We start from the raw sequence: 12,041 nt of genomic DNA, 5'->3' as shown, positions 1-12,041 counted from the left end.
AAATCAATGTAACGGATTTGCAGATGGGAGCTAAATATTCAAAGGCTGGTTGTGTTTGAACATACCCGGAACAAACACAGCACTTTTTTTTTTTTTTTTTTAGGATTTTATTAATGGCAAAAAAAAAAAAAGATTTTATTAATGGCCGGGCGGGGGGGAAAAAAGATTTTATTTATTTATTCGTGCAAGACACAGAGAGGCAGAGACCCAGGCAGAGGGAGAAGCAGGCTCCATGCGGGGAGCCTGATGCGGGACTGGATACTGTGACCCCGGGGTCATGACCTGAGACAAAAGCAGACACTTAACTGACTGGGCCACCCAGCTGCCCGCCTGCAGGTTTATTTTAAGATGTATATGGACATGCAAAGCACCAAAAATATCCAAGAAATGTTTGAAGATATCTTGAAGAGTAATAAAGTTGGATATGTACCACACATCAAGATCTATAAAGTCATGCTGATTAAGACACTGGGGAGACGGTAAAAGGATAGGCAATCACGAAAGAAACTAGATGGCTCAGAAACAGTGACGGCTCTGCATAAGTGGACGGTTGATTTAAGGCAAGGATGATACTCTTAAGCAGTGGGAAAAGGAGTTCTTGATAACAAATAGTGCTTGGTCGATTTGATATTCGCATGGAGGAAAAGAAAGAAACTTAACCTCTACGCTAAACCGTACCCCAAATCAAATCATGTGCAAGTTGACTGTATATTTAATTGTAAAAGATAAAATAACATTCTAAGAGATGATATAAATTGTCAACGACAGGAATGATTTTTAGATTGAACAGCAATGTCATTAACGTTGAAGAAAATAATTACCTATTTGACTACATTAGACTGATAACTGAAGAACTTAGGTCTATTGCAAAGACAGTGTTAGAGAATGAAAGGCAAGACACAGACTGGAAGAAGATATTTACCAGATGCCAAATGAGGGCTAATATGCAAAATATATGAAAGACGGATACAAATTCCAAGAAAATGATTGACCACCAGTAAGAAAAGTGGGTCAGATACCTTTTTAGGAGGCTCTCCAAAAGAAAATCTCAATGATCAACAAGCTTGTTTAAGGGTGCTCAACTTTATTTGTAATGAGGAAAATGAAAATTAAAACCATAATGCAATATTCACCCATCAGAATGGCTAAAATTAGGAGTGACAATAGAGGTATCAAGGAGGGGAACCAGAGATGATATCACAGCCCCAGCCAATACCTTGATTGTCGCCTGTGGGGATCCAGCGCCTGAGGGCACAACCAGTGGGAATGGTCACATACTGCTGGTGAGAATAACTTGGTACAACAATTTTGGAAAACAGTTTTTGGTCTAGCAATCCCACTCCAAGGACTACAACCAATGGAAATGCATGGACTTGTGCATCGAGCTACGTCTTATAAAAAACGTTTTTAGCAGTAAAATTCAAAATTACCCCAAACTGGAAGCAAACCAAACACCCTTTCAAGAGTACAAGGGGGTAAATATATTGAGCTATATTTGCTCAACAAAATGCTACATAGCAATATAGAAGAAAAAAAAGTTACAAAATCCCTTGCAACAATGTGGAAAATCTCATAAAGTTGAGGAAAAGAGGCCAGACTCCCAGTCTCTTCCATCCCAAGAATACTATATAATTCCATTTACACGAATGTAAACAGGCAAGGTGTTGTATAGAGTCGTTAAGTTTAAGCGTTAAAATCATAAAAAAATCATCGAGGAGTCGATTACCATGAAAGGATAATGGTTACCCTGGGAAGGGGAGAAGGGACAATGATTACAAGGGAATAGGGGGCAGTAATCTCGTGTGTAGGCTTTGTTCTCTTGTTCTAGTGATTTTGTGATGATTCATTGAGCCGAATATGTTGTTTTGTGTGCTTTTGTGTGTAGACATCAATAAAAATATTTTTAAGACTTTTGTAAGGCAAAAATCTTTGTTTCCATTGAGGAACTGAAATGTATTTCTTCTTTGTAATTTCCTTTGATTGGCTGACAGAAATCCTACAGCTAAATGTGAAGTTCAGTTCTGACAATTATATAAACGAATGTGACTAAATGTTTCCATTCTTTTTCCTCAGTCATTGACTTTCTACTGATCTTTACCTTGCCATGGTTGTTTTCAATCTCCATATTTTAAACCATTATTTAGTTGTATATGTTTATAAGTGGATATGACTGCTTGGAAGGTTACATCTCTTAAAATTCACCCTAACTACTTGAAACTCCCATTGTTTAATTAAGAGGAATACTTATTTCTCTTGGTGATCTCTCTTACATACCTATCAACTGGCTAAGAATCCCAGAAAGAAAAAAAAAATTATGTTCACTACAACACTTTATTAAATAGATGGCATGATAGCTATCTAAAAGACTTATTACCCTAAAAAAAAAAAATTCAACTCCCACTTAGAAAATAGTTAAAGGAGTTTGAAGAATTTAATAATGCCTGTAGGAGTAATAACCACGTGGTAATCCTTTAAAACATATTAATACTGCAAGTAAAATAACAATGAATAATTTCCCATAACTGTCCAAATTCTATAGTGCCCAAGTAACCCTTGTAAAAAGGAGCAACTGGAGCCCAAATAACAGCCAAGTGTTGTTAGGTTAGCATGCCCAGGATGGCTGTAATTGTAATGGTTATGTGGTAGGAAGCTATATCATAAGTTTTAGCTTGGAAGTTACTTAATTCGCACAATCTGTTACAGTTCTAAATGTAGTTCAAATTAACTGTACTTCCTAAAAGTGGCTCTTGGAATCAGTACAATATAATTAACTCCTTGATAAAATGTTTTAAAAAAAACAAAACATAGGTCTCCTAGACGTTTGAATGCAATATGATTCAAAATGCCAAAACTTAGCATTTCTAGGCATTTGAGTATGATGTACCTATAAGGTTTAATACAATTAGACACTTTCTGATTAAACCGAAGTTAAACTCTTACTTGTTTACTTGCAGGAATTATCCACAAGCTTGACAGTGATTATTGAACAAAAGTTAATCAAGAGTGTTGATAAGGAGGTTTTATGTGGGTTGATTGTCCTATCACTTACATCACAATGATACAGCCTGCTGGGTGGATGGCTAATTGTGAGAAGTCTTTGTTTCAAGAAAAAACCAAAAAAACCAAAAAACACAATGAAAACCTTAACTCTGCTGTTCTGTAGCACATTATGTATACAGAGCCCCACCACAGCTCCAAACTATCAATTGGCCATTACATATCCAAATATATCAATTGTCAATAGATACGAAGAGCAGAATCTGAACAGACAACAAAATGAGTATTTTCTTTATCGTCTTTTGCTATGTTCCTAGGATACCCCAAAATGAGCCTGGGTAAGTGTTGGGCCCATTTTGCCTCAGTCCTGACCTACTAGCAACTGTCATTAAAATCACCTACAGTGTCCATCCCTCTTCTGTGGAAACTGCATCAAGAGCCTCTGCCTAGCTGACTTTAGTCACCCATATGCCAGGTGGTCCCAGTCAAGTAAAACTGATTTTTTTTTTTTAAGATTTTACGGATTTTTTCATGAGAGATACAGAGAGAGGGAGAGACACAGGCCGAGGGAGAAGCAGGCTCCCCGCGGGGAGCCCGATGGGACCCTGGGATCCTGACCTGAGCCAAAGGCAGCCACTCAACCACTGAGCCCTCAAGTAAAACTGGACTAGAGTGGGCACTTGACTTTGGGAACCAACCCAGAGGCTGGCTGTCCACCTCTGACTATCACAAAAGAGACCCTGAAACAATCATATTTCATAGTCCTTGGAGATGTGATGTAAGAATTTGCTAGAGGGCCTTGTTCAAAACCATGGTGGTGGTGGGGGGGGACATAAACTTTGAGAAAGCTTGCAGGTTGTGGAACAGAAAAAACCTGCAATGTTATTTGACACGACAGCTGGAATGAGTATGTAGGTTCCAGATACCTGGAAGCTGAACGACCATTCAGCGCCAGCACCCCAAGGCCGGGTTCTGTGGTAATGCGGTCCTTTTCTTTTTCAACTGGAGCCCTGAAAGTAAATGTCCTTTCCTTGAGCTGGCGAATGTCAGTTAGTCTGCACTCCTTACATCCACAAAAGCTGAGCAAAAACAAAGCTTAGGATCAACAGTCATAGTCTAATTGTTCCTCACATTTTATTAGAAGGCATGAATTGGGAACAGAGAAATGCCAGCTGCTAAATGCCTTTACTTTAAATGCTGTTTGCAAAGCATGATACCAAAGCCGTTCTCAAGGACAAGATGGTTGCTGCAGAAGTTAGCAAATTCAGGCTTACTTATAAAAGATTTAGGCAGTTTTTTTTTTTATAACTTAAAGAGATATTACTTTGAAAAGTTCAAAATAGACTATACCAGAAACCCACTTAAAGATAGAGTTGGGAGCTAAAATATCTTAGCGATTCATCTGAATCTGAGACAAATTATAGTGGACGGACACTGGCTGTCATCTGAAATCACTTTATTTTTATTTATTTATTTTTCATTTCTTGGCTCATGGTTTTTATAAAGACCTAAAAGTTTAGAATACATAGACTGTGTTTGTTTGCTTTTCCAGGCCCATACTCCAGGATGATGTTTCCGCCTCTGTTTTATGGCCTTCCACAATCCCCTTACCTTCTCAACTCGCCAATAAGCTTTCCTTGCTGGCCTCCAGCCTTGGATCAATCAGCAACTTGCTTGCTCAGCCCCTACAAATGAGCTATTGAGTAGCTTGGAGAGGTTTCCGACTGGGCCATCCTGAAGCTATAGTCACCAGGTGAGTTTTCAGTGGCGCAGGACAAAGTACCACTGATCCGCAGAACTCATGTCTCCATTCTCTAAAACAGAGATTCTAAATTTCTCTACCACCGTCTATAGGAGAACAGACGACATAAGAAAAATGAAGGGTTTAATTACTAAGACTAGGCTTATTTAAATTTGACCAAAAATGTTATAAGGCCATAAACAAAATCTGAAATGTTTTAGCAATTATCTGCAGGACCATACATACTTCCTGAAGTCTTCACCACAATCAAGGTCATGAATATATCCATCACCCCTAAAGTTTTCTTGGACCCCTTTGCATTCCCTTTGTTTGTAATATGTAAGAGTATATAATTTTCTTTTGATCAATGGCCATATTTAACAATTCGCCAGCCTAATTCCTAAAATTTTAACAATCAGCTCTTACGAGCTAGGATCAGCTGGCGGCAGCATGGGTAATAGTTAAATGTAGTAAAATAATTTGCAATAGGTGAATTTTGAGTATTTATTAATATGCTTGTTTTGGATATAATTTGGTTAATGTTTACATAAATTAATTTTTAGTAATTTTCTTACCTCTCATTCTCCTTTCTCCGGTTTAAGTAACTTCAGTTCCTCCAAGCCTTTCCTCCCCATACCTATTTGTTAAAGTCTTCATCAGTTTTCGCCTCTCAATTCAGTGACTGAGCTGAGAACTGGACCAGAGAGTGCTGCTCCCTATGTTACAGGCTTAAAAATGAAACCAAGCTGTAAATGTTAAAGGGAAAAGAGAGCCTGGGGCAATTTCCTAGGGCTGAGAAATTAGAAGGTTGCCGGGAAAGGTAGCGCCAAGTCGGAAGGGACCCTTTCTAACTGAGTGACCCTTGGGAGATCTCTCTGTCGATGTGGGTAGGAGGAAGGAAGCCGAGCACCGTCACTCGATTCAGGAGTGGGACCTGTTTTTTGCCCACTGAGCTTTCTGCAGGCCCCACTTAACAGGACCGCTAATTGAATTCAATGCCACCGATTATTTCAATAGCAGCCCCCGTTGGGCCTATATCTACCCAGGAATAATGGTTGTGGGTGTCAAAGAGGTAATTTGAACAGACATTTTCCTGAACTGCTTTAAGTGAAACCTTGTGGGGGGAAAACCTGAGCAGCCCCAAAATGTCTTATTCAGGGTTACAACTCTCTTTTCCCTGACCATAATGGAATCTAGTTGTCGTCTGTGCGTTTTTGCTTTTACGAATAGCAGAAAGATGGTCTGATTTTAAAGATTGCCCTTGACTTTTTTTTTTTTTTCCCTGAGCAGCAGGATCCAGGATCATTCACTCTGTCACCATAATTTTAACTTAAAACACCCCTAAACTGTACTTGAGACTATTACAAATCTGTTTATGTTGCAGTAAATAAAATAACAAAATCTTCTTAAAATTTTTATAACTGTTAATAGTGTTTAGGTTAGTTCAGCCAAATGCATGCTTGGGGATGCTTGAAGTGTTCTAGAGGCAAATGATTCTTTTGGTGAATGGTTCGTTTGTACAGGTTACCCTGGCCAGAGCTGAAAATGGCTTTTGATTGTTTAGGGAGTGAGGTTACGGCATTTAAAACATTAAAGTTTTAGATGACGTTTTGGATCAATTTGGATGTAAAAGGATATAAAGTCATTAGTTAAATTATAAAATTTATATTTCAGAGTAAGTCTGCTCATATCAATCCAGTTCGAGGCATAAGAAAATTTTCCTTTCACCACGGCTTTTCCTGTCTTTCAGACTACTGGAAAAAATGATTGGTGTATTTCATACGAATGTAAAAGACTCTTTTGGCTTTGGTCTAGTATCAATAATCTGGGTAGCAGGGTTGGGGGAAATTGGGCCCTGGGGGTTATCATCTCATTGGCATGAAACATATGGAAAACACAGGTACATTTATTCTGCTGTTGAACTGTTTTCTTAAGCCTGTTACTATGGCTTCTAAGTGCATCAACAGGCAGCCCCTTTTACATGCTGCTCTTCGCATTTCCAAATGCTCCCTGTCCTTTTAGTCCTTGCTATTCGAACTGTAGTACGTGGAAGAGCAACGTGGGTTTCCCTTGGGAGCTTATTAGAAATGCAAGAGACTTGAGCTTATCCCACACTGCTGACTTAGAATCTGCATGGTTACAAGATGCCCAAGTCATTCATGACCACAGGGAAGTTTGAGAGGTGCTCATCTGCATGGACTTTCCCTGATGATTTTGACCACAGTGATTAATGTCTCTTTTTAAAAAAAATTTTTTAATTTATTTATGATAGTCACAGAGAGAGAGAGAGAGAGAGAGAGAGAGAGAGAGAGAGAGGCAGAGACACAGGCAGAGGGAGAAGCAGGCTCCATGCACCGGGAGCCCGACGTGGGACTCAATCCCGGGTCTCCAGGATCGCGCCCGGGCCAAAGGCAGGCGCCAAACCGCTGCGTCACCCAGGGATCCCCTAATGCCTCTTTTCTCCGAATTCCAACCTTACCTTTTGTCCATTCTTTAAATTAGCACTTTGTTATATAATCCTATGTTTCTCACTAATTGTCGGACATATGCTAATTGTATGGACAATATTATTTCCTTGACAGTATCATGAGCTCTTAGATCAGGGCCACAATTCTCTAAAAGGCCACATGGTAAACATTTTAGGCTTTGCAGACCACATACTCTCAGTTGCATATACTTGTTTACTCTTTAAAAATTAAAACACATTAGGTAGTGAGGGAAACTGAGTGGGGAAAAATTAGAGAGGGTAACAAACCATGAGAGACTCCTAACTCTACAAAACAAAGGGTTGCAGAAGGGGAAGAGGATGGGAGGATGGAGTCACTGGGTGATGGACACCAAGGAAGGCATTTGATGGGATGGGCACGGGGTGTTATACTGTATTTTGGCAAGTGAATTTAAATAAAATATTAAAGAATAATAATAAAATTAATTTGTGTTCTTAGGCAAACAAACACATTAGGTAGAAAGTCATACAAAAAATGGGCCCTAACGTGGCTGGGTGGCTCAGGTTGTGACTCTGAGGTCCTGGGATCGAGCTCCACATCGGGCTCCCTGCATGGAGCCTGCTTCTCCCTTTGCCTATGTCTCTGCTCTCTTTCTGTGTCTCTCATGAATAAATAAAATCTTAAAAAAAAAAAAACCCAAAACAAAAAATGGGCCCTAGTCTACATTTGGTTTGTGAGCGGTAATTTGCCCACCTTTACCCTAGATGGCAAGACCAGAGTTGTACATTGGTCTTTTGGCGCAATGATGTTAGGAGGTTTGTAATCGATGCTTATTATTCAGTGGATTGTTAAAAGTCATTTCATAATTCCTTCTGCCTTATGTTCTAAAACATTTTGAGGCAAGGTTTAGAAAAGATTATGAAAAATTATACTATATTGATGAAAAGATATATTTACATACTTTAAAAAGAAGCTATTCATAAGAATGGAAGATTTCAAAGAAACTCACACATAGTTTTTCTTTTCTTATGGGTGCCAAGACAACAGTAAACCATGAATTTCCACCTGGCAAAAGAATATAAAAATCCTTAATTTTTCATTAAGATCATATTGGTAAAGAAATGTTGATATTCAATCCAGCCCAATATGAGTACATCAGTAGCAAAAAGAATGCAAGTAATATGCCACAATCATTGGCTTAGAATTTTTGTGGCAATATATTTTTTGTGACTTGACCATAGTATTATTCTTTAGTCTCTGAGTGCTTGTGAAACTGTAGTTTAATATTGTTATGAGCCATCTGTGGTGTTTAAGGTATTTATACATCAGGATTAATTCCTCGATTTTTGATTGCGTTAATACTTAAAAACCCGAAACAGTGTTAGCAAAAGAGGAATGAAAAAACATTCTAGGAAAAGCAGCAATATAACATATCTATTACACATGCACATACACACATGCATGCGCACAGACGCACACATGCACACAAGCAAGCCTGCTGACCTTATTGCTCCAGGCAATGTTAGGGAGAGAAATGGGTTTTCTGTTTAGACTGCTATTTTGTGGGGTTTTTTTTCTTTTTCTTTTTTTTTTTTTTGACCCTTATAAGAAAACCAGTAATAAGCTTATTTTGAGACCAGAAAAAAAAAATGTAGTTTTCCTGATAGGAAAGACCAAAAAACAGTACTGTGATATATCCTATAGATTCTTTCTTTCATCAGTATCACAAGAACTAGACAGCATTTGGAAATCTGAATTTAATGAAAGGCTACACAGAACATATTTAAAGTTGTGAAACCATTTGCTGTTAACTTGATCAATACTTTTTCTTAAGACAGTGTTCATCTACAGAGAAAGAGATCATATAATATTCAAGATGTAAGAGCAGATTATTTGTTTATATCTTTTTAAGCTTGATATGGTCACGAGAATAGGGCTTTTAATTTTCATATGCTTTAAGAGAATCTATAAATACTCAATTAAAATACCAGTATTTTTGTTTGGCTCCACACCATATTATTTTTATGTTTCCACTGAGGCTTTCCAAATTTTGTTTTATTTCCACGTCTTTTTCCCTATTTGTAGTTATGTTTAATAATCAGAGAACACCACTAAACTGGTTGTTGTTGACCTGACATCCCAAAAACATTAGATAATCTTTTTTTTAAAATTTTAATTATTTATTTATGAGAGACACAGAGGGAGAGGCAGAGACACAAGCAGAGGGGGAAGCAGGCTCCCTGCGGGGAGCCCAATGCAGGACTTGACCCCAGCACCCCAGGATCACGATCTGAGCCAAAGACAGACGCTCAACCACTGAGCCACCCTGGTGTCCCAAAATGTTAGATAATCTTAATCATTTTGAGGCACTGCCCCTTTTGCAGGCATCCACTGGGTTTTCTGGGAGCGAAAGCTTGGACTTTTCCAGATTGGTATAGAGAAACTTACTTTGAAATGTGTCCAAGATGGTCAGGATGAGGTGTTCACAGGAAGTCAGGTCTAGGGAATCATTCATTCAAGAATGATGATGTGTAAGTAGTGGAAGTCAATGAAGGTAGCTTCCGATGTCAAAAGGCATCACCCTCCACTTTAAGTAGCGGAGTTATGTTTGAAAAATTTCACATGTCCCTTTTGCACACACACTTGGATGTATAGATTCCCTGGAGATGCGTCTGTGCAGACTTGACCCCACAAGGTGGAGAAGAACAGAGTAGATCCTGGTTTGGTACTGCCCTATTTTTGGCTAACTTCCTTCGTGGCAGAAACCCAGCTTGCTTATATGCAGAACACATTCTTCTACACGAAGAGGGACCATATAAGTGAACACTCTACACTAGAACACTTCTGATAGCGGAAAAGGATGCTATTAACAATTTCAGCCGAAAATAGCTATACAGCAGCGACATTTGGTTAATGGGATTAATGAGGAATGTTGAAGAGTGGATGGATACCATTCCAGGACTTTATTAATGGATTCTCTAAGTCCTTGGATCTCCAGACTTGAGGAGATTCTATAGCAAAGCATTGGTTTTGGAGGTACACGGGTGATTCCCATCCTAGTTTGTCACTTGCTGTCCGTGTGACCTTGGGCAAATTTCCTAATTGCTCTTTTAGTTTTCTGGTTGTAAGTGGGAAAAATAATCCTTACCACTCAAGATTGCTTTAAAGATTAAAGAGATGATATACGTATAGTATTTAGCATGATGTTTGGCACAGAACAATCAGTAAATAAGTGTTATATTTTATTATCCCTACTTGACTAGGATGTAGTTCTATGTATATGAATAATGATACTACCATAGCAAGGTAGTTGTACAACCACAGCAAGGTGGAAAAGAGCCTTTTTGACTGCTCCTGCATTCTTTGAGCTTCTAAGACAACTCCAGTCCGATGTCCCATGCACAGTCAGCAAGCTCCTACCATGGGCTCCCCTCAGGAACACTGACCTCTTGCAAGTATTTTAGCTGAACTATGAGGCCCAGGGCCCACTGCTTATGCAGCCACAATGACCCAAATGTTTAGGACATTTCCCTAATGCTCTGTAATATTTGACTTCTTGGAAGAATACATTAGCAAGGTGGAAGACGCATCCATCCTTACGGATGCATATATTCCGCAGTTCTCTTTTTTGGGTAACACGGGAGAGCTGGGGCTAGCAATCTGCTCATGAAAAACACACCTCAGGAATTTTGAAAGCCATTATTAAAAATTAATTTATGTAAGCATTAACTAAATCATATTAAAAACAAGCCTATTTTAAAAAATTTTTTTATTTTATTTATTATTTATTTTTTTTAAACAAGCCTATTAATAAAGATTCAAAATTCACCAGATGCAAATTATTTTGCTACATTTAACTATTACCCATGCTCTTGAGCTTAGTTGAGTCCATCATGTCTATTAGATAGAATGCTATATAGTGGTTTGCATCGTCCAGCCATTCTCACCTCCACATTGAGTGAAGCTACCCTGGCAGCTTGAAATCAGCCATGATGGGTATAGTCACATCATGGAAACAGATGAACACTACAAACCAAGGCTTCATTAACATGTGTTGATTGTCTAGACTTTAGAAAGTGATGGGGAAAATGCAGATTAAACCTTTCGGTATGCCTTGGCTGCCACCAGTACAGTGTGAATAGCACACAAAATTGAGGGAATATTCTCCCAATATTCAAAAACAATTCTCTGATTGAGCAAAGAAGTCAGTCAGGTCACTGACTAATGAGGTTCCTACATACGTCTCCATTATTCTACTTTCTAACTAACATAAAGGAATGTATCAACCAACATTTGCATCAGAACCACATTTTTGCTCATCGATTGTAGCTATAGTTGGCTGTGAATACAAGAATTTAACAGAAAAAACTACCAAAGGGTTCTGGGAGATTTAATTAACTAAGATGAATTCACAGAAAAGACTACTGTATAGTCTATTCTTATTATCTGCAAATTGTGTGATGTGAAATATCCTCCCAATCAGTAAAAGTTCATAACAAATGTGTGTGTGTACTGAACTGTATCAATATTAATTTTTTTTTTCCAGAGGGAGCTGGTTGTTAAATATTTACCAGGATACCATTGCTGGGACCTATGGAGCTACTCTTCTGCTATCAGAACTGCCCCTGAGGTCAGTATTTAAGTAGGGAACTTTAGGGCTTGGCCACTGTTGCACTGCTAGTCCCTGGAAAAGCCAAGTCGGTAGCGGTTAAAATCAGAGAAGTGAAGCTTGAAGATTGAAACTAGACGGTACAGTGAATGGTGACTTAAACTAGAAGCACACGCTGGAAAAAGGACACAGAATAAGTCAGCATGGGAAACAAGACAGCCAGGGAGAGTACGAGATGAAGGATGGG

General features: G+C 38.6%; 1 long non-coding RNA gene across 1 annotated transcript in view; it reads left to right on the top strand.

Annotated features, from left to right (window-relative positions):
* LOC129511848 (uncharacterized) overlaps positions 1-11,803 on the top strand; it is a 38,341-nt gene extending 26,538 nt beyond the window's left edge. The window contains exons 3-4 of the long non-coding RNA XR_008664925.1: positions 4,550-4,750; positions 11,732-11,803. This is a non-coding gene — a long non-coding RNA (uncharacterized LOC129511848). The remainder of the gene's footprint in view (positions 1-4,549; positions 4,751-11,731) is intronic.
* The last annotated feature ends 238 nt before the right edge of the window (positions 11,804-12,041 follow it).

This window comes from Nyctereutes procyonoides, unplaced genomic scaffold, assembly GCF_905146905.1.
Source record: "Nyctereutes procyonoides isolate TBG_1078 unplaced genomic scaffold, NYPRO_anot_genome, whole genome shotgun sequence".
Taxonomy (NCBI): Eukaryota; Metazoa; Chordata; class Mammalia; order Carnivora; family Canidae; genus Nyctereutes; species Nyctereutes procyonoides.
This window is presented reverse-complemented; position numbering and strand designations above follow the sequence as displayed.